General features: G+C 36.6%; 1 pseudogene; it reads left to right on the forward strand.

Moving 5' to 3' along the window:
• LOC137241444 (uncharacterized) overlaps positions 1-20,330 on the forward strand; it is a 36,296-nt pseudogene extending 15,966 nt beyond the window's left edge.
• Positions 20,331-26,923: the final 6,593 nt, after the last annotated feature.

Genomic DNA, 26,923 nt, shown 5'->3' on the forward strand with positions numbered 1-26,923 from the left:
AAATATTGAATTATTTATTAAATTTTCCAAAAAGATATTTTAACCCCAAGCGTAAATTTAATTATTTTTTTATATTTTATATAATTTGATGAAAATATCAATAGAGTTAAGGATGTTGTACCAGATTCTAAAAAAAAATAGAAAATTTATCAAAAGATACCATTTTGAACTTCAGTTCCTCATATATAAAAGCGACTGCAAAAACTGTTGATAAATTTATAACCCAAGATGCGTTTTCACAATTTGGGTATCAAATAGGGTTAGATAGGATGAGCGAGAGAAAAGGGAGTGGGAGTAGGAAATGGGATAAAAATGGATTCGAGGGGAGGATAAGAAGGAAAGGAACCTAGAGCAGAGAAGGAGATAAAGAAAAATAGTGGGGGTTGAGGGAAAGGAAATAAGAAGGAGTACAAGAGAGAAGAATCGAGAAAATGAAAGGGGGAAAATACATAGGAGAGACAGAGATCAAACATGGTGAGGAGGAGGGGGAGGTAAGATTTTTTTTCAGACATACATAGATACATATGTCTCTGTTTACTAAGTAAGTAGACACAATGCAGGGAGGATTATTATCGGACAAGAGAACGTCTCAATTATCTTTCTTTATACGATCTTAAAAATCGGACCTGCGTTAGTTTATACACTTTCGTAGCGGTTTATAGGAGCAAAGATATTGAAGTCGTCCGATCAGGTATTCAATATTTGGTATAGAGCTTCCATATATGAGGAAACTGAGGTTAGAGAAGTAGAGGGTGTTGGAGTGGGACCTGGAGTGAAAGTGGGAATGCGTGTTAGTGGAAGTAGTAGTAGGAGTGTGAGTGGGAATGGAAATGGGAATAGGAGCGTGAGTGGGAATGGGATGGACAAGAATAATAAGGAAAATTGAAGATAGAGGGGATAGAAAGTGAAGAGGAAAACAAGGGTCACTTTTAAAATATAGGCAAACCAATTTCGGGCAAAACAGAGTCTGCCGTGTACTCTAGTATACATAAATATGTATGTATGTAGATATTCATACATTTTAATTATTTTCCTTCAACAAAGAAGGAAATTTAAAAGAAGTAGGCCTTCGCATTTGTATATCATCATGGTTATGGGAGTGTATGCAGAAATGTGTTTTATATACTTACTATGTACATTCATACATATACATATGTACATATGTATTTATATCTGCGAATTGAAATTCGTAGCCCACAAATTTTTTAATTCCCCATACTCCAAAAATTATCCAATCAGCAAGCGGCTTTGTAACCCAAAATCCAACGCAATATCTACTAAATTTTACCGACTAATAGCAACTGACGATATGACAGAACGCCAATCTCCATGGCGTATTTCGAGAAACAAAGGAGAGTGGGAAGGGGCTGCTGCTTTATTCGGGTAGTGTTTATGACATTGCCGGAGGGTGTTGTAATTTTATTTATGCGCAGATGAAAAATGATGTCAAGACTCAAACTCCATATTTTTTGTTGCCATGGTGGCGAAGCGAAAGTTGCAAACGATGATACATTTGTTGCTATTTTTTTTTTATTTATGTTTTTTTTTACGTTCAAATGCCATTTGCGCAGAATGTAAAATTTTACACGAGGACTAGGTTGGGATAATGGAAAATTTGTGTATATATGTATTTATGATTGTACGTACATATGTATATATGTACTGTTATTAGGGTTTTTTCGCAGAAGTAAAAGAAATCCGCCCTTAAATATACCTTGCCCTCTTTTAATGTTAGCATACGAATATAATATTTATGTATATGTATGTATGTAAGTCCAAGCATATTTTTTATGTAGGCATTAGTAAATGGAACACAAACAAGGAATGAAATGGCCTACATACCCACTTGCTGTACATGAAATTTAGGAAAAATCCCCTCACAAAGCCTGTATGTAGAATATTTGAAAGGCTACGAGCATGTATGCGTGAGTATATACATATGTACATATGTACATACATATATGCATTGACATTCTACAAATTAAATTTTTTTACGCGACTGATTGGCATTTTTGTGATTTCAACGAACAAGCGAGCCACCCAATCACCCCTTTTATTGCGGTTTTCCCCATGTCACCCTCATTCTATTTACTTCATTTCGCCATCCATCTGTCAAGCATTTGAAGAGCAGGAGCGAAAAGGAGCGCATTAGCGGCCACCAGATTTCCGCCATTAAAGTAGCGTTATTTGGAAAATGGGAAAATTGTTTTTATTCCCCTGTTTTACGTTAGCTACATACATACAAACAATTATATGAAAATTCAGAAGGTAAGAAAGGAAAAGAAGAAAAGAAAAAATGAAATGAAAACATACCCAGCTCACGCACATTTAACATTTGTTCTCCTGTGTGTATGTGTGTGTTTGTATGTATGTATTTCAATGGTGGCTGTTTTCTGTTTTGCCTTTAGCGCTGCCTTCGGTTTGTATTCTGCCCCGTTTTGCTTTGCGTTTTTGGCTTCGATTTCACTCAACCAAACCAAGAGCAAAGGAAAAGGAAGGACTTTCTTTCTTGCTCGTGGATTGGCACTTGCGTTCTATGTATCCGTGTATTGTGTTTGGTGTTGTTATTTATTTTCCTCATTTTCGGTTTCATTTTGACTTGTTCTCTGCCGACTTTGGTCTATTTTCATGGATATCTCTTACAGGCTCACGCACTTTCCTTTTGGCTCTCATCATTCAAAGATAAAAACGAGGGAAATTTTCCTGGTTTGGTCGCAACCTATGGCGGCGCATGTTTTATATATAACACTTATAAGACATACATATGCACATATAAGCATGAATATTTTCTGAAAATAAATATATGTATGTACATATGGATGTGTTGTGTTCATAATATTAATACACATACTCACATACATATGCGTGTAAGCTTTGTGTCTATAGGGTGCTACATATAAAAAGAAATTGATTTCATATGAGAAACAAATTAAATTAAATAAAATAAATTAAAATAAAATAAAATAAATTAAAATAAAATAAAATAATATATACGCGATTTATGTACGTACTCACCTACACTTTCGCCACAATCAAATGGTCGGACGCAGAGTTGAACAGCGTGAAAAGAGCAACAAGGACGCTGCTAACAAAACTTGGTGTCCACCACTCTAAATCTGCTATAGAACACCTCTACTTGCCACGCCAGTAGGCATCTGCACAGGAAATATGTTCATAAGCTACGCATACACTTCCAAAACCAACACAGGCCCCTCTTAGAAAGGATATGCAAGGCAGATTGAAAGCATTCCCCACTAAATCTACATGATGTTACAATGCACGAGCTCCCCTCCGATGGAGAGCTTGTACCGTCGCTGATACAAGAGTGGAAAATGAAAGCTATTCATGGAAGACACGCATATATACGCTTTGGAACATGCAGAGGTGGACAAATCAGCATCCAATGAGTGGTTAAGTCACTCTGGTATCTGCTGAAACGGAGAGGCTCATGCTGGCCATCCAAGACCAAGTTATTGCAACAAGGAACCACTGCAAATATGTGATTCGAGATCCTATTAAAAATTATAATTGTAGACGATGCCAAAGACAGCCGAAAACAATTCACCACATCACGAGTGCATGTGTTATATTGGCGGCTACCAAATATTTAAAAGGCATAACCAGGTAGCAAAGATCGTAGTATATCAAACACTAGCTCTGCGCTATGATATAATTACAGCGGAATGCCCATACTACGCATATACCAAAGAAGCAACGCTAGAAAACAGCGCATTCAAAATGTATTGGGACCGATATATTCTAACAGATCGTACCATGCTACATAACCGACCTTGTATAACGATCGTAAATAAGCAAGATAATCAGGCTTACGTAATAGACATATGTAGGTGTACCAAACACAATACCGCTCGCTGTTATTTTATCGACACGCTCTATAGTTAGAAAATTCTTAGGCATACACTAATGTACGATAAAATAAAATCAAAGAAATACATTACATATGTTATAATACAATATGTTATATTAAAAGCTAAAAATTTAATCAAAATAAAAATGAAATCTGAAATAAAATAGTGAATAATTTTGTTTCCACAGAGCAGAAAAAAATTATTTGATACTTAAAAAAAAGGTTCTCCCTCCTAACCTTATCTATTTTATTGACTTTATGCGACTTTTCTGTTGGATATTACAGGGTGCTTTGCTCATTAGAGCTGCATTTCGATTCAATTCTCAATTGATTTAATCGCTCTTTTTTTTTAGAAATGTAGAATCGATTTTTTTTAAAAAATCGTTCGATTCTTTAGGGATCGAAAATTTCATCACTATCTCTTTTACGGACGCTTGAGGAAATACATATTGTGTAGTTTTTGTTTTTATAAATTTAGCTTTATTGTTTTGAAATTTCAGCGCACTTCTGGTAAGCAATATATTGACCAGGACAAATACATACGCTTGGGATACAAAATTCTTCAGGATCAAGTGATGTGTAAAAACGTCTGGAATATATTTTAGATTCTTTAAAAAGTACAATAAAAAAGGAATTACATTCTTTCTCAATTTGCAGCATTAGTGCGTCTAATTCATGGTGTTCTTTGTACATATGCAACCAAAACTTATACGGACTATGAATCTACAAAATAAATTATTTGATTAATATTTAACAATATTTAAATGAATATATTGTCATAGCTATAAAGGATATATGCAATAAAAGCTTAAATATATATTGTAACGAATTTACTGCAAATCCTCTTATTTGCAATCTTCTGTTAAGTTCGAATCACTAAACTGTTGAATAAATAACTCCAATATTGAATAATGGAAAAATGGCCTTTATTAAAGTACTTCACAATAACATTTATACTTTGCAACTAGCTTGCTAAATTACCAAACTGGCTGATAGCTTAAATGAAACTCAAACTCGCCTCTACTGTTGTCGCCTTTTTATAATGTCTGATTTCGTCGTTGCATATTTCTAGGCTTTTCAAATTCCAGAACTTGTTAGTTAAAAAGTTCTCAGCTACAACACAGATGTATAATTTTTATAGCTTCTCTCATACCCCATGCGCTTGTATGTGTGAGCGACACTTACACAATTTAAATTGCATACCTTTAGGAGCATCTCAGATAAAATATCTGCATGGGTTTGTGCATCTCTTCTCCACTGCGTGTACGTACATAGGTGTAGACAAAATGATTAAATTATTGATGGGCATTCACGTCACTGCTTAGCACCGGCTTAGAGATGGCAGTACCCCTTAGTGTTGCTAACATTCGTAACAATATATTTTTTGGTTTTTAAAGTCAATACATTATATGCAATATTGTTTTTATGGCATAGACAGCAGCAAACACGAAAACAGAAGAGTAATTTTTATGAAATTTTGTCAATTCAATTCTTATTCCTTTTTATTTTCAATAAGTTATGAAAATACTTCCATAAAGTTTTTAACTGCAACTACGCAAACCATGACACAAATTCCCACTCCGATGAAAGGATCAAGTGAAGACCTACATATGTGGTATTCCTTGATGCTTTCAATTTTATCGGCAGGCAACGAAACGAGAAAGAAACTGGCCAGCTTTATTTGTCGCGAAAAATGTGTGTGTATTATGGATTTCAAATGGAAGCTGTTGCTGAGAGCTCTAAAGTTCATTGTGATATTCGATTTAGTCGCATAAACCTGGCAAAACTGATAAATATGCATGCGAAGCCGAAATAAAGACAAGAATTAATAATACCGACTTACCTATTTACATACGTCCTCTTCGATTTGCCTGAAATTTAGTATATAAATTTGCCTATATTAGTGCTTTTTCCGGGAAGTATAACAGAGATGGACTGGGACTGGGATTAGGAATAGAACTGGGACTGAGACTGAGACTCGGAGTGGGACTGGGACTGAGGCTCGGAAAGGGACTGGGGGACTGTATTTGGCCTTTATTAAAGTACTTCACAATAACATTTATACTTTGCAACTAGCTTGCTAAATTACCAAACTGGCTGATAGCTTAAATGAAACTCAAACTCGCCTCTACTGTTGTCGCCTTTTTATAATGTCTGATTTCGTCGTTGCATATTTCTAGGCTTTTCAAATTCCAGAACTTGTTAGTTAAAAAGTTCTCAGCTACAACACAGATGTATAATTTTTATAGCTTCTCTCATACCCCATGCGCTTGTATGTGTGAGCGACACTTACACAATTTAAATTGCATACCTTTAGGAGCATCTCAGATAAAATATCTGCATGGGTTTGTGCATCTCTTCTCCACTGCGTGTACGTACATAGGTGTAGACAAAATGATTAAATTATTGATGGGCATTCACGTCACTGCTTAGCACCGGCTTAGAGATGGCAGTACCCCTTAGTGTTGCTAACATTCGTAACAATATATTTTTTGGTTTTTAAAGTCAATACATTATATGCAATATTGTTTTTATGGCATAGACAGCAGCAAACACGAAAACAGAAGAGTAATTTTTATGAAATTTTGTCAATTCAATTCTTATTCCTTTTTATTTTCAATAAGTTATGAAAATACTTCCATAAAGTTTTTAACTGCAACTACGCAAACCATGACACAAATTCCCACTCCGATGAAAGGATCAAGTGAAGACCTACATATGTGGTATTCCTTGATGCTTTCAATTTTGTCGGCAGGCAACGAAACGAGAAAGAAACTGGCCAGCTTTATTTGTCGCGAAAAATTGAGTAAATGGTTAAGTACGTAAGTAAGTAAGTACACTGTCACAAAGAATAAGCAAAATTTAAATAAGCTTTGTTCGGTTCGATTTAATCGATTAAATCGATTTTTTTCTAGAATCGAATCGAAAAAATCGATTCTTAAAAAAATCGAATCGAATCCAACTCTATTGCTCATAGTCTGCATTATAAGTTCTTATTTAGCAATTGTGCTATTAAAAACCAAATTTAAGTTTTTTTTCGGCAATATAAGGCATTGTTGTAGATATGTACATATGTACATATGTACATACCATAGTTTTGAAACTTCGCTGCTTTTTTACAATTCACTTGGTTTACTTTCGCCACTATTTTGACGCTCAGTGGCGGTCATTATTTTGTGGCACGTGTTTCTCTCTCAGACAACTCATCGCCAACAAATATAAAAATATATACCACCTGCCCATTGCAGAAATATACATATGCATACATACATGAATATATATGTATAGGATACACAAACATTTTCCCAATATTCGCTTGCACCCTCGATAAATAAATAAGTTCACATACAAATATATATAATAGCTTTATACATATGTACGTACATAAGAATGTATGTGTTTGTACGAACGTAGACAGTAGATAGAAGGCTTAATTCTGAGAAGAGCCTCACATTAATTAAAACGAATAGGTATATATGCATTTATGGTTACGTCCTTTTCAATGTCATTAGTAAAAACTTCACCCACCGTATCACCTGTCACATATCCAGGTTGCAATTTAACAATCGAAATATAATGAAATGAAAACTCGTAGGTATAGTAGCGACTCGGACCTTACTATTGTGTAATGGCTGCGACCCCGGCAGCCAAGTAGTATTTTTAAAGCCGTTTCGATTCCACACACCTCGTCTAGATAGAAGGGGCATTTACATAGAAAATGGGCAATAGTGTTCCTGGGAGCTACGTCAAAACAGCGGTCCCTTATTTTCTATGAGTTTCTCCCCCAGATACACCATGTCGTAGAAAGTGGGAGCTCACCCTTATGTCTATATCAAATGAGTGTTTTTAAAACGAAAGATGTGAGGCTTCTTGGCTTGCTCATATCCGATTTGTGTTTCAAAATTTCGGATAACGAATTTATTTCTTACCTTCCCGGAAGTTTTGCGGTTGAATTACTCGCGACAAAAGTAAAAATATCAAAACTAATATTTCGTGGATCGTTTTCATTTTGTAGAACGAAACGAGTTAATCAAATGAGTGGGTGGCAGCTTCCTTGGCGGTGGTGTTAGGCTCGCCTTGTATCGAAATACATATATTCGTACATTTATCATTGCATGCATTTCCAAAAATATGCAGAAATGTTGTTAATGCCGAGTATTCTGATTGTTATGTACAAATATTTATTCCACAAGCTTTAAATTGTGGCAAACTGTTTTGACAGCAATGTCAAATATTGGAGAGAAAATAGTACTGGCTTGTGGCTGAACTAGTGATTGAGTTAGTATGCTATGATTGTAGTTTAAAATGTTATTTATGTTGACTACATACAAAATGAGGAAAATAGATATATAATAGAAAAAGTGAAAGTGAATTTTGAATAGACCACTCTTCCAACCCAATCGTTTAACTTAGAACCGTCGGTGATAATGCTGCCGTTAATAGCGAAGCACCGGTATCATTACCTAATCATCCCTGCTGGGAACGTTTAACAAGAAGATGAAGTCCACAACTTGTGCGGTCGCAGAGCGCTCTGTGCTTCGAAAAAGAAAACTGTAATTGTTTAGTGTGCTAGAGTAGCCTGTGGTTCTAGAAGTCCGACTAAACTACTCTCTTAAGCGAGCCGCCGCTCAGTTTTCTTCTCGGAACTTCTTCTGGCGTTATTCCCAGAACACACTTATGCTGATAATTATAACTCTCTTCACTATTCCCATAATATTTAAATTTAAAGTTTGAGAGAATTTGCCTCTGAAACATTAGCTAGGTCATACGCATATACCACAATTTTCCCATCCCCCACATTTTATCTCTCAATAACGAATTTACTTTGGGTTCCATAGAAGCGGCTAAAGATCATCACCCTGTTAGGGCGTTGCTAACGTTTTTGAATGATCCCTCTGTAAAGCTTTTCATTGCAGAAATGCACTCAGAGTGATTGCCAAAACCACTGACGAAGGGCGACACCGCATAGTTTTTTTCATTTGCCTTCAATCCAAAACCTTCGGTGGAGTCGTATATTTGAAACAAATCTCAGCCTAAGGAAAGGTTTTTCGGTTGATTTAAAGGCCATTTTCAATATGAAGTCTTTAACTTTAATCTTAAACTTAGGTTGGGACTCCTTTCTGAAGTAATATCATGTCCTTGCAAGTCAATGCAAGGGAAGCTTTTAGAGAGTATGAAACGGTCTCTTGGCCTGTTTAACCATTATGGTCCCTGAGAAAAATGTTATAAAAAATTTACCTGACTGATTTGTGATATGCAAATAACTATGAGCAAATTAGGAGACACATTCTGATTAACTAAATTTGGCCGCCGTGGGCCTCAATCTCCTCGGAGTTGTATGATGCCAAATTATTTTTATATTTGCATTAGATACAAATAATCAAATAAAATCACATGATTATGCAAGAACCAAAATTTAATGTAAAACAACGTGTACCATGTGTATACTCTACATATGTATTTATATAAATATACATATGCAAATGTATATATGCACATATGTATATATCCCGCTTCAACATCATTACGCTACATAGCAAACAACAAAACAACTGCAACACCATTCCTCGCACCAAAAAATACGGGACAATGTGCATACATTCAGATATACACCAATGTTTGTATGTACATATATATGTATGTTCGTTATTATGTGCTTGCTTGCATATATTTTTGTGTATATGAGTTCAGGCAACGCTTGTAGTCAGCCGATATGAAGCTATGAGGAAAAATTGGAATGGATTTAGATTGAGAGTTTGGGGAGAGAGCTTGAACCACAGAGTTAGGCAGTCAGCCAGTCGTCATTTAGTCACTTAGTCAGTGCATCCGTGCGTCCAAGCAACAGCCAAAGCAGGAAGCAAAAGGCATAAAACCATAATCATCATCAGCCGACCCTCCAAGCTCTCGACCAACTTCACAATGCAGCACACCATTTCTCCACAGTCCATTCGTTGGCAACGCACACACTAGCTGTGCAGTGAGAGGAAGCGTCACACGGCTGCAACTCATCTCCTTCTGCGTATATACAAATGTACATACGGATAAACATATCTATGGCTACATACGTATGGATGGTAGAACAAACGCTAAAAACGAGAAGCTTAAAATAAATAAATGTGCTAGTACATCAGCAGCGGGAGGCGGGTAGCCAAAAATCATGCATGAAACGTGTTTGACGGCGAAGTTGCTTTGCTGCTGCTGCATACGCTCACATGTTGCAACAATCACAAGCGCCCATATCTACATATACATGTACATATTGTTTGCATTTGTTTTATATGTAAATTGGTATTTATGTATGCGACGAGTTACATTCGGATGTGCAAAAAAACAAACGAGTGATAAATTCAAGTGCAAGTGCAAGTCCAAGGGCAAGACGGTGGTGCAACACGCCACAACTCGCCGCAACTTTATTTCAAACAACAACTTCATCCAGTTAATTTCTGCAAGCGCTTTGTAGTTGGTTGCACAGCAGGAATGCAGGAATGTTGTTGCCGCATCCAGCCACCTCGCACTGTAACATGCACACAGAACATTGTTGGTAATGAGCGTCTAGATGCGGCACGAAACCAGCTTGCAACATGCGGACCCAGACCTTGAAAACAACTTCTGCTTATGTACAAACATCGAAACAAACGAAAGCGACGACACAACACACAACAGCAAGGGGCAACCTAACTTTACAAATATAGAAAATATGTACATATATAAGTGCCGGATGTGTCTGTGTGTGTGGGTGTGAAGCAACCACTCTTGGCCCATTGCATTTGTATGCGTTCATGAATATCTGCGTAGCCTTTGCAGCATTTCTGTTACAACAACTCATTCTATCTGCACTGTCATAATAAACACATACATATGTATGTACATCCATGTATGTGTATGTATGTAATCGTGCATCTTGCCATTTACTTTTACATTTACATATATAAGCACTTCTGGATGCTTCCAACTCGTCAATTGATTTCCAGATACTTTTATATTTTGAGATCCCTTTTAGCTCCCCCCCCCCGCCCCTTCCCCTGCAGCAATCAAATGCCAGTTTTTACTTTTGCTTCTTTGCCTCAATGCCGAAACGGGAAAGAAGTGGTTTTGGATTGGAGCTGGATTCGATAATTAAGAATCGATTTTTTCGATTCGATTCTAGAAAAAAATCGATTTAATCGATTAAATCGAACCAAACAAAGTTTATTTAAATTGCTTACGTACTTAACCATTTACACGATTTTTCCCGACAAATAAAGCTGGACAGTTTCTCTCTCGTTTCGTTGCCTGCCCACAAAATTAGAAGCATCAAGGAATGCCACATGGTTCTTCACTTGATCCTACCATCGGAGCGAGATAATTAGTATAGTCTTTACCTATATGTCATACTTTTTGCGTTTTTTTTGAATCTTTTATTTCAAAATGTGGGGAAAACAACCTTGGGAACATTAACCAATACACTTTCTTCTTTAACACTTATTATTACAATATGTATAATGTTCTCGCTTCGTTTAAGGCATTATAATCGATCTATGTTCAGCGTCATATAAAAAGTATTTATTACATACGTAAGGTAACATGTTCTCAGTATACGTTTTGCAGCTTTTTAAACAATGAGGTATACGGAACTTTCAATTGACAAGATACGGCAATTTGTGTCATGCTTTGGGTAGTTCCAGTTAAAAACTTTATGGAAGTATTTTCTTAGCTTATTGAAAATAAAAACGAATAAGGAATTTAATTACCGAAATTTCATAAAAATTGCCACTTCTCTTTGTATTGATTTTATATATTATTTAAAAGTGTTTTCTTAATGTTACTCGTGAAGGCCAAACGTACAGAGGATCTAAGCATTGTGTAAAAGATCTGAATCCGTTATCTTCGACAATCCTAAAGGGTTTGCATATCTGTCAATCATTTTAATCAAAGCACAATCCAGTTGTTTTTTTCGCTCATCTACAGACTGAGACTTCCTTATGTTGTTATTAGGTTAAAAAAAAAGTATTCTATAGGAGCTGTTGATGAAGACATTTCCATCAACGTTGGATATGACCACTTCAAGTGATTTAACGAATTGGTTGTATTTCCACCTGTCTTGCATTTTTTTCCCCACAATTTGCATTTCACAGACAACAGATCTGCGAATCTTTGGATTACTTATAAGATTGAATTCCCCATTCAGGGTCACTTTCAATTGGCTTACTAGAATCAAAAAATGTGGTATTAATTAGTTTTCACTTCGTACTGAACACAATATCATGCCACAAAATAGATAAAGACATGTTCAATATATTGCTTGGCAGAAGTGCGAAGAAATTTCTTCATCTTTATCTTTTCTCTCGAAGCTACCAATACAATAAAGCTAAATTTATAAAAACAAAAATTACAGAATATGTATTTCCTCAAGCGTCCGTAAAGTATATAGTGATGAAAACTTCGATGCCTAAAGAATCGAACGATTTAAAAAAAAAAAACGATTCTACATTTCTAAAAAAAGATCGATGAAATCGATTAAGGATCGAATCGAAATCCTGCTCTATTTTGGATGAGCTTCCTCCGGTTTCGCTTTTGTATTACTTGTATGTTTGTGTTTTTATTTTTTTTTTATTTCATTGGTCTTCTTCATTTTGTCTTGAATTTTTATGCCACCTTGTCGCCCACTTTTCCTGTTTTCCTGTAGTTTTTCGTTCCCACTTGCAGTTACCAAAGTTGTTTGGTCATGAAAATGTTGTTGGTGCAGTTTTTGTTTTTGCATTTTTGTTCATGATTATTTTATGCAATCTCAAGAACGTGTTTTCCTCCTCAGTATTTTATGTAATTCTTCATGCAATTACTATATATGTACATACATACATATATATATCTATATATATATAAAAATGAATGCCATTTTTCGTTGTGATTTTATAACTCAAGAACGGGCTAACATATCCAAACCAAATTTTTAGGCTTTGTTCTGACTATTCAGTAGTTGGTTTGCGTTTTGAAATTTTTAGAATCAGATACCAGGGTCTCGAGATATAGACCAAAACGTGGACCCGGATAACTTTAGAATGTGTTTGTACAATATGGGTAGCAAATGGGAGCTGTTGATGGTTGCTATATCATAGATTATTTTTCATGCCAATCCGTGACTAAGGTCTCGAGATATAGACCAAAACGTGGACCAGGATAACTTTAGAATGTGTTTGTACAATATGGGTAACAAATGGGAGCTGTTGATGAATGCTATAGTATAGATTATTTTTCATGCCACTCCGTGACTAGGGTCTCGAGATATAGACCAAAACGTGGACCCGGATAACTTTAGAATGTGTTTGTATAATATGGGTAGCAAATGGGAGCTGTTGATGATTGCTATAGTATATATTATTTTTCATGCCCCTCCGTGACTAGGGTCTCGAGATATAGACCAAAATGTGGACCCGGATAACTTTAGGATGCGTTTGTACAATATGGGTAGCAAAAGGGAGCTGTTGATGATTGCTATAGTATAGATTATTTTGCATGCCCCTCCGTGACTAGGGTCCCGAGATATAGACCAAAATGTGGACCCGGATAACTTTAGGATGTGTTTGTACAATATGGGTAGCAAATGGGAGCTGTTGATGATTGCTATAGTATAGATTATTTTCATGCCCCTCCGTGACTAGGGTCTCGAGATATAGACAAAAACGTGGACCCGGATAACTTTAGAATGTGTTTGTACAATATGGGTAGCAAATGGGAGCTGTTGATGAATGCTATAGTATAGATTATTTTTCATGCCCCTCCGTGACTAGGGTCTCGAGATATAGACAAAAACGTGGACCCGGATAACTTTAGAATGTGTTTGTACAATATGGGTAGCAAATGGGAGCTGTTGATGAATGCTATAGTATAGATTATTTTTCATGCCCCTCCGTGACTAGGGTCTCGAGATATAGACAAAAACGTGGACCCGGATAACTTTAGAATGTGTTTGTACAATATGGGTAGCAAATGGGAGCTGTTGATGATTGCTATAGTATAGATTATTTTTCATGCCCCTCCGTGACTAGGGTCTCGAGATATAGACAAAAACGTGGACCCGGATAACTTTAGAATGTGTTTGTACAATATGGGTAGCAAATGGGAGCTGTTGATGATTGCTATAGTATAGATTATTTTTCATGCCCCTCCGTGACTAGGGTCTCGAGATATAGACAAAAACGTGGACCCGGATAACTTTAGAATGTGTTTGTACAATATGGGTAGCAAATGGGAGCTGTTGATGATTGCTATAGTATAGATTATTTTTCATGCCCCTCCGTGACTAGGGTCTCGAGATATAGACAAAAACGTGGACCCGGATAACTTTAGAATGTGTTTGTACAATATGGGTAGCAAATGGGAGCTGTTGATGATTGCTATAGTATAGATTATTTTTCATGCCCCTCCGTGACTAGGGTCTCCAGATATAGACAAAAACGTGGACCCGGATAACTTTAGAATGTGTTGTTACAATATGGGTAGCAAATGGGAGCTGTTGATGATTGCTATAGTATAGATTATTTTGCATGCCCCTCCGTGACTAGGGTCTCGAGATATAGACCAAAATGTGGACCCGGATAACTTTAGAATGTGTTTGTACAATATGGGTAGCAAATGGGAGCTGTTGATGATTGCTATAGTATAGATTATTTTTCATGGCCCTCCGTGACTAGGGTCTCGAGATATAGACAAAAACGTGGACCCGGATAACTTTAGAATGTGTTTGTACAATATGGGTAGCAAATGGGAGCTGTTGATGAATGCTATATTATAGATTATTTTTCATGCCAATCCGTGACTAAGGTCTCGAGATATAGACCGAAACGTGGACCCGGATAACTTTAGAATGTGTTTGTACAATATGGGTAGCAAATGGGAGCTGTTGATGAATGCTATAGTATAGATTATTTTTCATGCCCCTCCCTGACTAGGGTCTCTAGATATAGACAAAAACGTGGACCCGGATAACTTTAGAATGTGTTGTTACAATATGGGTAGCAAATGGGAGCTGTTGATGATTGCTATAGTATAGATTATTTTGCATGCCCCTCCGTGACTAGGGTCTCGAGATATAGACAAAAACGTGGACCCGGATAACTTTAGAATGTGTTTGTACAATATGGGTAGCAAATGGGAGCTGTTGATGAATGCTATAGTATAGATTATTTTTCATGCCCCTCCGTGACTAGGGTCTCGAGATATAGACAAAAACGTGGACCCGGATAACTTTAGAATGTGTTTGTACAATATGGGTAGCAAATGGGAGCTGTTGATGATTGCTATAGTATAGATTATTTTTAATGCCCCTCCGTGACTAGGGTCTCGAGATATAGACAAAAACGTGGACCCGGATAACTTTAGAATGTGTTTGTACAATATGGGTAGCAAATGGGAGCTGTTGATGATTGCTATAGTATAGATTATTTTGCATGCCCCTCCGTGACTAGGGTCTCGAGATATAGACAAAAACGTGGACCCGGATAACTTTAGAATGTGTTTGTACAATATGGGTAGCAAATGGGAGCTGTTGATGAATGCTATAGTATAGATTATTTTTCATGCCCCTCCGTGACTAGGGTCTCGAGATATAGACAAAAACGTGGACCCGGATAACTTTAGAATGTGTTTGTACAATATGGGTAGCAAATGGGAGCTGTTGATGATTGCTATAGTATAGATTATTTTGCATGCCCCTCCGTGACTAGGGTCTCGAGATATAGACAAAAACGTGGACCCGGATAACTTTAGAATGTGTTTGTACAATATGGGTAGCAAATGGGAGCTGTTGATGAATGCTGTAGTATAGATTATTTTTCATGCCCCTCCGTGACTAGGGTCTCGAGATATAGACAAAAACGTGGACCCGGATAACTTTAGAATGTGTTTGTACAATATGGGTAGCAAATGGGAGCTGTTGATGATTGCTATAGTATAGATTATTTTGCATGCCCCTCCGTGACTAGGGTCTCGAGATATAGACAAAAACGTGGACCCGGATAACTTTAGAATGTGTTTGTACAATATGGGTAGCAAATGGGAGCTGTTGATGAATGCTATAGTATAGATTATTTTTCATGCCCCTCCGTGACTAGGGTCTCGAGATATAGACAAAAACGTGGACCCGGATAACTTTAGAATGTGTTTGTACAATATGGGTAGCAAATGGGAGCTGTTGATGATTGCTATAGTATAGATTATTTTGCATGCCCCTCCGTGACTAGGGTCTCGAGATATAGACAAAAACGTGGACCCGGATAACTTTAGAATGTGTTTGTACAATATGGGTAGCAAATGGGAGCTGTTGATGAATGCTATAGTATAGATTATTTTTCATGCCCCTCCGTGACTAGGGTCTCGAGATATAGACAAAAACGTGGACCCGGATAACTTTAGAATGTGTTTGTACAATATGGGTAGCAAATGGGAGCTGTTGATGAATGCTATAGTATAGATTATTTTTCATGCCCCTCCGTGACTAGGGTCTCGAGATATAGACAAAAACGTGGACCCGGATAACTTTAGAATGTGTTTGTACAATATGGGTAGCAAATGGGAGCTGTTGATGAATGCTATATTATAGATTATTTTTCATGCCAATCCGTGACTAAGGTCTCGAGATATAGACCGAAACGTGGACCCGGATAACTTTAGAATGTGTTTGTACAATATGGGTAGCAAATGGGAGCTGTTGATGAATGCTATAGTATAGATTATTTTTCATGCCCCTCCCTGACTAGGGTCTCTAGATATAGACAAAAACGTGGACCCGGATAACTTTAGAATGTGTTGTTACAATATGGGTAGCAAATGGGAGCTGTTGATGATTGCTATAGTATAGATTATTTTGCATGCCCCTCCGTGACTAGGGTCTCGAGATATAGACAAAAACGTGGACCCGGATAACTTTAGAATGTGTTTGTACAATATGGGTAGCAAATGGGAGCTGTTGATGAATGCTATAGTATAGATTATTTTTCATGCCCCTCCGTGACTAGGGTCTCGAGATATAGACAAAAACGTGGACCCGGATAACTTTAGAATGTGTTTGTACAATATGGGTAGCAAATGGGAGCTGTTGATGATTGCTATAGTATAGATTATTTTTAATGCCCCTCCGTGACTAGGGTTTCGAGATATAGACAAAAACGTGGACCCGGATAACTTTAGAATGTGTTTGTACAATATGGGTAGCAAATGGGAGCTGTTGATGATTGCTATAGTATAGATTATTTTGCATGCCCCTCCGTGACTAGGGTCTCGAGATATAGACAAAAACGTGGACCCGGATAACTTTAGAATGTGTTTGTACAATATGGGTAGCAAATGGGAGCTGTTGATGAATGCTATAGTATAGATTATTTTTCATGCCCCTCCGTGACTAGGGTCTCGAGATATAGACAAAAACGTGGACCCGGATAACTTTAGAATGTGTTGTTACAATATGGGTAGCAAATTGGGAGCTGTTGATGATTGCTATAGTATAGATTATTTTTCATGCCACTCCGTGACTAGGGTCTCGAGATATAGACGAAAACGTGGACCCGGATAACTTTAGAATGTGTTTGTACAATATGGGTAGCAAATGGGAGCTGTTGATGAATGCTATAGTATAGATTATTTTTCATGCCCCTCCGTGACTAGGGTCTCGAGATATAGACAAAAACGTGGACCCGGATAACTTTAGAATGTGTTTGTACAATATGGGTAGCAAATGGGAGCTGTTGATGAATGCTATAGTATAGATTATTTTTCATGCCCCTCCGTGACTAGGGTCTCGAGATATAGACAAAAACGTGGACCCGGATAACTTTAGAATGTGTTTGTACAATATGGGTAGCAAATGGGAGCTGTTGATGATTGCTATAGTATAGATTATTTTGCATGCCCCTCCGTGACTAGGGTCTCGAGATATAGACAAAAACGTGGACCCGGATAACTTTAGAATGTGTTTGTACAATATGGGTAGCAAATGGGAGCTGTTGATGAATGCTATAGTATAGATTATTTTTCATGCCCCTCCGTGACTAGGGTCTCGAGATATAGACAAAAACGTGGACCCGGATAACTTTAGAATGTGTTTGTACAATATGGGTAGCAAATGGGAGCTGTTGATGATTGCTATAGTATAGATTATTTTTCATGCCCCTCCGTGACTAGGGTCTCCAGATATAGACAAAAACGTGGACCCGGATAACTTTAGAATGTGTTGTTACAATATGGGTAGCAACTGGGAGCTGTTGATGATTGCTATAGTATAGATTATTTTGCATGCCCCTCCGTGACTAGGGTATCGAGATATAGACCAAAATGTGGACCCGGATAACTTTAGAATGTGTTTGTACAATATGGGTAGCAAATGGGAGCTGTTGATGATTGCTATAGTATAGATTATTTTTCGTGCCCCTCCGTGACTAGGGTCTCGAGATATAGACAAAAACGTGGACCCGGATAACTTTAGAATGTGTTTGTACAATATGGGTAGCAAATGGGAGCTGTTGATGATTGCTATAGTATAGATTATTTTTCATGCCCCTCCGTGACTAGGGTCTCGAGATATAGACAAAAACGTGGACCCGGATAACTTTAGAATGTGTTTGTACAATATGGGTAGCAAATGGGAGCTGTTGATGAATGCTATAGTATAGATTATTTTTCATGCCCCTCCGTGACTAGGGTCTCGAGATATAGACAAAAACGTGGACCCGGATAACTTTAGAATGTGTTTGTACAATATGGGTAGCAAATGGGAGCTGTTGATGATTGCTATAGTATAGATTATTTTTCATGCCCCTCCCTGATTAGGGTCGCGAGATATAGACCAAAACGTGGACCCGGATAACTTTAGAATGTGTTGTTACAATATGGGTAGCAAATGGGAGCTGTTGATGATTGCTATAGTATAGATTATTTTTCATGCCCCTCCGTGACTAGGGTCTCGAGATATAGACAAAAACGTGGACCCGGATAACTTTAGAATGTGTTTGTACAATATGGGTAGCAAATGGAAGCTGTTGGTGAATGCTATAGTATAGATTATTTTGCATGCCCCTCCGTGACTAGGGTCTCGAGATATAGACCAAAACGTGGACCCGGATAACCCTAGGATGTGTTTGAACCACATGAGTATCCATTGTAAGTTGTTCTTTTCGTTGGGTATCTAAGGACTCGAGATATAGACCAATTGGGAACTCGCCTTCAGGTTAAGAGATTGCATTCTTATGTACTACAACCAGTTAAAATGGTATATTCAATCACATAACAATATAATCTTTTTACCTGAAGGCGCTGAAAAGCGCTCAATGTATGGTGAAATTATTTTGAAAAACACACCAAAAACCCATTTGTTTGGCCAGATTAATCCCACTTAGCCAGCGGATTATACGTTTTCATATTAACATACATCAATAATAGTTTAATTATTTACTAAACCCTATGTTACCTACTTAGCTACGCTCTTTCGCTCTCAAAATTTATGTACTTTCGTCTTAAGCTGGAGTCATTGGTGCCGTATGTCGTATCGCTGTATCCGAATCCCTAACGTAATCAGCTGTTTATCGTTACGACGGTAAACCAAAACCCAATTGGTTGGCTACGATACGGTTACGACCTTAGCGGCACCAATAATCGATTGCATTGATTCTCATAAGATTTGTCGAATCAGCTGTTATAAGGTTGCCGATACGGTTACCGATAAAGCACCAATGTCTCCAGCTTTAACTAGCTTACTTATTATTCCCACCTACAAACTTACTTGCATTATATTTATATCAACATGTGTGTAGCAGGCAGATCGACAAACAAAGTATGCTTTGAAAAGACATCGAACAATTTGCATAGAGAAATGCATGAATATTTTGTATAGATATGTATATAGAGCTTTGGCTCTTAGCATTAAGAAAATTCAAATTAGGAGAATAAATGACATTGGAGTGTAAACATCGCTGGAGCGTTTTCTTTGGCCTCAACACCATTCGTTAGCAGAATAAACAAAGCAGCCCAATACGTTCAGTAGTGTCCGAAATTACCGCGGTGCAAATTATTACATAAAAATGCAAATAGTGTTTTTGTTTAATAATTATTGAAGTTTGTGTGAATTTGTGAAAAGAAGAAATATAGCGCAAAGCGAATTTCCGAGCAAAAAACGGTAAGTTTTGAACTGTTGAAGTGAATTACACGAATGCATGTGTGTTTCCTTATTTGAAAAAACATAAAAACACATACCACTATTAATGTAGACATTTTTTTAAATTTAGTTTATTATTTTTTAATTGAAAGAAAAATGCCACGACCCACACGAGGAAATATAGGTCGCCGAATGCGTCATGCATATGCTGCGGCATTACAAAGGCGATCACAGACTCCAGATGGACGAGCACAAGCTAATGCATCGCAGCGTGAACGTAATGCACGAAATGGATCTCTTGTACCTGAAATTATGCGTGCTGCTTTTAATTACAACAGTTAGATTGATTACAGTATGTACGGATATATTGGAATAATGGACGCAATATGGTCCACATTGTGATGCGGCTAAATTTCCAGGTGAAACGCCCGGCATGTGTTGTGCTAATGGCAAAGTGAGATTGCCAGCATTAGAAACTCCACCCGAACCATTGTCTTCATTAATTTTTGGGACTTCTGAAAATCCGAAGTACTTTTTGAGTCATATTCAACAATACAATTCAGCATTTCAAATGACTTCTTTTGGTGCTACTAACATTATTAGAGATAATTTTATGCCTATGTTTAAGGTAACTACTTAAACAGGATTGTCCCAATCAATCTGAATCATAAAAGTATTCATTCTATAGTTTTAAAAATTACACTGGTCGACGGCCAAAATTTACCAGAGACGCCGATATAAAATTCGTATGTAAAACCACCCCTAATTTCGAAAATTGAGTTCGTTTTTGATTCTATGGTACCGTTTTTGAGATATTTGCAATTTACCGTTATTCGAAAAAACCAAAAAGATGGCTCCCTTTAATTACGTATATCTCACGAAGGGGTCAAGCAATTGCAAAAAAATTACAGAATCGGAAAGGCAGTAAAATTTGCTATAAATGCATCATACATTGTTTTCTGCTCAACCAGATAGTTTTCGAGATATTAGCTTATCATTTCAGATTTTTAAATTTTTTATGAAAAAATATGAAAAAAATTACTCTTTGCGAGGGCAGCATTCCAAAACCACAACTTTTTCTCCAGATATTTTTTATTTACGTAAAGCTCTGTTTAATTAGAAAAAATAAGCTATTATCGAAGAAAATCGATGCAAAACTGCGTAAGTTATAAGCGATCAAATAAAAATACCCAGGTTGCGCAATTTCAACGTATATCTCAAAACGTATGTATGGTATAAAGAAGAGTGAAATATCTAGCTATGCTCTGTTTCTATTTAGTTAAAAGTTTAATTTATGAATGAATTTACCCATATTTTTAACTTTTTTTTAAATATATTTATGTTTTTACTATATTCTAACAATCTTTATCTTAATTTGATTTTATTATGTAGTCGAAATAATTATGTGTTCTACTTTGACGCTTATTCAGTTTAGGATCGGTTTCTCTTATGAGAAACCAGCAGTAATAACCCATCATTGCGACGTCCCAGAATCCTTGATATCGATTATCAATTAATTTTATTTGCTGATGAAACCTTTCGCCATATTCGTCACTTTCGTCGCCAAGATTTGCCGGAAAAAAGCTCAAATATGAGTGCAGAAAGTGAATTTTTAAAGACATATTTACGCCTGGAAAGAAAATATTAGTTAGGTAAACAAGTTATAGAATTTTGGAAGTTTATTTTAATAAGCCTTTAATATTTACCAATTTTCGCATAATTATTGATTAAGTCGTTCACTATCTGCTCTTAGTTAGGGCTTTTGTGTCTACCGAGAAAAGAAGCAACGACCTTTTCAAAGGATTCCCACGCTGCTGCCTCAACTGATGAGAGTATTCCTTTGAATTGATTATTGTTGATCAACTTTTTTATTTGTGGTCCAACAAAAATACCTTCCTTTATCTTGGCTTGAGAAATATCTGGAAAATTTTTTTTCAAATAGTCGAATGCTTCGCCTTCTTTGTCCAAAGCCTTAACAAAGTTTTTAATGAGACCGAGCTTGATGTGTAAGGGTGGAAGTATGATTTTCTCTTTCTTGACAAGAAGGTTGTATTTGATCTTATCCACACCAACGGTAAACTCGACTCTTTCCGGCCAATCCTTTCTGACGTAGTGGTCCTTACGAGCTCGGCTATCCCACTTGCAGAGGAAGCAGCAGTGCTTGGTCTAGCCACTTTGTAGACCGCATAGCATTGCAACGACTTTGAGATCAGAACATATTTTCCAATCATGCTCTTCATATTTGATAAATTTGAGTAGTTTTTGCATTTCCTCGTAGGTTTCCTTTGTACTTACTGCATGTGCGATCGGTATAGAAGGCTTTTTGTTAGCAATATGCAATAATACAGCCTTCAAACTCAGTTTATTGCTGTCTTTGAACAATCGCCACTCTTTTGAATCATATGTTTGACCAAAATATTTGAATAAACCAGGAATGTCGTTGCAGTAGCATATACTGTCTTTCTTGGTATAGTGTTTGGAAAATGGTTCGTGACGAGTTCTACAATATATCATCTTAACATCGGATGACACAAATTTAAATTGTTGCATACGGGAAGTGCGGATCTCGGCCTTTTCCTTGGATAGTTCCAAATCTCTTATCCAATCATTAAGCTGTGCTTGTGACAGAACGTTTCTCTCGTTTCCCATGCGAAATTCAGTACAACTTGATTCCCCGCACTCAGATATTACTGTTGACAATGGAACTGGATCCGCAACTGCCGTTGAATGTAGTACTGGTTATGTCACTGTAGGTACGCTGGCATAGGTTACTTTCTTGATCTTCCAACGCCAAGTACTTTTGTTTGACAAATATAACACTCTATTGAATGGCAAGTAGGTTCTTTTCATATCATTGGATCATCAGAAATGAGCAATTGCAACGTGTTTCGGAACTTCATCGTAGTTACGACGCATTACAATACCCAATATTGCATTGGAAATGTGACGATGGCTACCATATCAATATAACAATGATTGATCCACGAACAGGTAAATAATACTTTCAGTATGTTGACATTTCATCATTTGTATAAATTTCTTAAGTCACAGTTTGCACTTATTTTCAGGTCTACATGTACAGAAAAAAGTTAGGGCCATGAATTTTTATTCGCATCGATTGATGGTTCGTCCACAAGAACAAAATTATATCTTGAGATGTGTTAAACTATATCATCAGTACATCGTTGATATGTATGCCAACATAGAAACAGAATGTCTTAATTTTATTCGTTTCAACCAAGCAAAACTAAGATCTGAACAATATATTCATTTGCAAGATGCGATAGCGAATGATGCCAATATTAATAACATCGGACGTTTAACTATATTGCCATCTTCGTATATTGGTAGCCCACGGAATGTGAACGAATATGCACAAGACGCAATGTGATATGTACGAAAATACGGTCGACCGGATCTGTTCATTACATTTACATGTAATTCGCAGTGGGATGACATCAAAAACAATTTATTTGCAGGACAGTCGACAACCGATCGTCATGACATTACTGCGCGTGTTTTTCGGCAAAAATGTAAAGCACTTATGGATTTAATTGTGGAATTATATGTATTTGGGGAGGTGCGTTGCCATATGTACTCCATCGAATGGCAGAAAAGTGGATTGCCGCACGCACATATACTAATTTGGCTGGTACATAAAATAACTCCGGATCAAATCGATAGCCTTATATCAGCTAAAATTACTGATCACACTTCTGATCCTGAATTATTTCAAGTTGTCATTAAAAACATGATACATGGACCGTGCGGTGAACTAAATGTGAATTCACTATGTATGATTGATGAAAAGTGTTCGAAACGATACCCAAGGCAATTTACTTCAGACACAATAACGGGCAATGACGGATATCCGTTGTATCGACGTAGATCACCTAATGATAATGGCAAAACGGCAACCATTAGAATGCATAACCAGGAAGTTGAAGTTGATAATCGTTGGGTGGTTCCGTATTGTCCATTATTATCGAAAATATTCAATGCTCATATAACTGTGGAATATTGTAATTCTGTCAAATCCATTAAATATATTTGCAAGTATGTAAATAAAGGGAGCGATATGGAAGTTTTCGGTGTTGCTGGTGATAATACAAATGATGAAATTTCTCAGTATCAAATGGAGCGCTATATTAGTAGCAATGAAGCTGTCTAGAGGATTATGTCGTTTCCAATGCACGAAAGACATCCTGCGGTTGTTCACTTGGCTGTACATCTTGAGAATGGCCAACGTGTTTATTTTAATGTAGCAAATGTATTGGAAAGAGCAGCACAACCACCAGCAACTACGTTAACAGCTTTTTTCAAATTATGCGAAACTGATACTTTTGCGATAACTTTGTTATATTCTGAAGTGCCTCAGTATTACACATGAAATGTGTCTTCGCAAAAATTTCATAGACGTAAACAAGGAACCAGTTCATGGGCATCCTGGCATTTTCCAAACAGATGCAATTGGCAGAATATATAGGGTACATCCAAACAATGTTGAGTGTTTTTATTTGAAATTGTTATTAGTTAACGTGAATGGCCCAAAATCATGTCAAGAATCGAGAACAGTCAACGGTCATTTGTGTCAAATATACCGTGAAGCATTCCAACTTTTGCATTTGTTGGAGAATGATGCACATTGGGATTCAACACTTCATGATGCATCTATTTCGGCTCATCGTCAACAAATACGAATGCTATTTGCCATTATATTTTGAACATATATGCCATCAAATCCACTTGAATTATGGAACAAATATAAACATTATATTGCAGAAGATATTTTAATTCGTATGCGTCATCATGCAAGAAATCCTGATTTGTTGATAACTTTAAAAATGTACAACGAAGCTTTGATAATAATTGAAGATGTGTGTCTAACGATTGCAAATAAAATATTAGTACAATTGGGTATGATCGCACCAAATCGTGAGATGCATGATCTGTTTGATCGTGAATTGCAACGTGAGCAGAAATTCAATTCTAATGATTTGCGTTTATTTGTACAATCGAATATAACCAAAATGAATATTCAGCAAAAACATGTATATGACACAATCATGCAAGCCATTTCCAATAATGCAGGTGAATTATGTTTCTTGGATGCACGTGGTGGTACAGGCAAAACGTTCGTTATATCACTGATTTTAGCGACTATTCGATCGGAACAGAAAATTGCATTGGCACTTGCATCTTCGGGAATTGCTGCTACATTATTAAAAGGTGGTCAGATAGCACACTCTGCATTGAAATTGCCATTGAATGTACAGGTGATTGAAACTCCAACTTGCAATATTTCAAGAAATTCTGCTATGGCAAAAGTTCTGCGATTAACGTCAATTCTTTTATGGGATGAGTGTACAATGGCGAACAAAAAATTACTAGAAGCATTTAATCGCACAATGCAAGATTTACGTGGTAATCAACAGCTTTTTGGAGGTGCTTTGATATTACTGTCAGGGGATTTTCGAGAAACATTGCCTGTCATTCCTTGATCAACTCCTGCTGATGAAATAAATGCCTGTTTGAAGTCATCAGTTCTTTGGAGATATGTACAAAAGTTGACATTGAACATTAATATGCGTATTCACCTACAAAATGATCCAGCTGCCCATGAGTTTTCAAAACAATTGTTAGAAATTGGTGATGGCAAAATACAAATGGATAGAACCAACGGATTCACTGTACCGAACAATTTTTGTACAATTACGAAATCGATAGATGAATTGATTGAATGTGTGTTTCCCAATAATTTTTCAGAATTACAGAAATCATGATTGGTTGAGAGAACGCGCCATTTTAGCACCGAGGAACATTCATATCAATGCCATTAATTTTCAAATTCAAGCAAAACTCCCAGGTGTAGTCACGACATATAAATCAATTGACAGTGCTATGAATCAAGATGAGGCAATGAATTATCCAATTGAATTTTTAAATTCATTAGAACCGGCTGGTATGCCACCGCATTGTTTGAATCTGAAAGTGGGTTCTTTGATTATATTATTGCGAAATATTAATCCACCAAAACTGTGTAATGGCACCAGATTGACAGTGAAAAATTTATTGCCAAATTTGATTGAAGCTACGATCTTAACTGGTAAATCAAAAGGAGAAGTTTGTTTAATACCACGTATCCCTATGATTCCAACTGATATGCCATTTGAATTCAAACGATTACAATATTCTGTGCGTTTATCATTTGCGATGTCCATCAACAAAGCCCAAGGGCAAACACTGAACGTTTGTGGTGTGAGTTTGGAGGAATCATATTTTCCACATGGCCAACTTTATCTTGCCTGTTCTGGAGTCGGTACCTTCAGCCGTTTTTTTATTCATGCTCAAAATGGAAAAACAAAAAATATTGTTTATCCAAATGTTTTGGATTAAGTTTTAAAATAGCTAGCAAATAATAGAATATCTTTTTTTTGTAATAAATGAGTTTGATTTAATATTTCATTTTATACGTAGCGAAGCACGTACCGGGCCGCTAGTATATATATATATATATATATATATGTACATATATAAACTGACATTAGTCTGCCGCCCGCAAATTCGAAGTGTTTGCCACAGAAAAAGAAAAAAATTTAAAAGTTATTTATCCTTCTGAAAACAGTGGAATTCGTTATTTGAAATCAGATTGGCAAATTCTGGTACTTCTCAATGGTAATCTATTCGGTATCACAACTTCGCGAAAATTGTTGGCATTGTGGAATTATTTAAGTCATGCACATATATGTATTTTTTTTTAATTTTCCAACAAATTTTATTGCTAATGTGACATTAGTTTCTGTTAATAGGTCATTGAATAAAAAATATCCACAAAGATATATACAATTTATTTCATTGTTGTTGCCTTGAGAAGTCGAGTATTTTTTTCACAGAAGCTATAGGACTGCGACTTCGAACTCATACCTCCGTCGACG

Source organism: Eurosta solidaginis, chromosome 1 (genome assembly GCF_040869045.1).
Source record: "Eurosta solidaginis isolate ZX-2024a chromosome 1, ASM4086904v1, whole genome shotgun sequence".
NCBI classification, from domain to species: domain Eukaryota; kingdom Metazoa; phylum Arthropoda; class Insecta; order Diptera; family Tephritidae; genus Eurosta; species Eurosta solidaginis.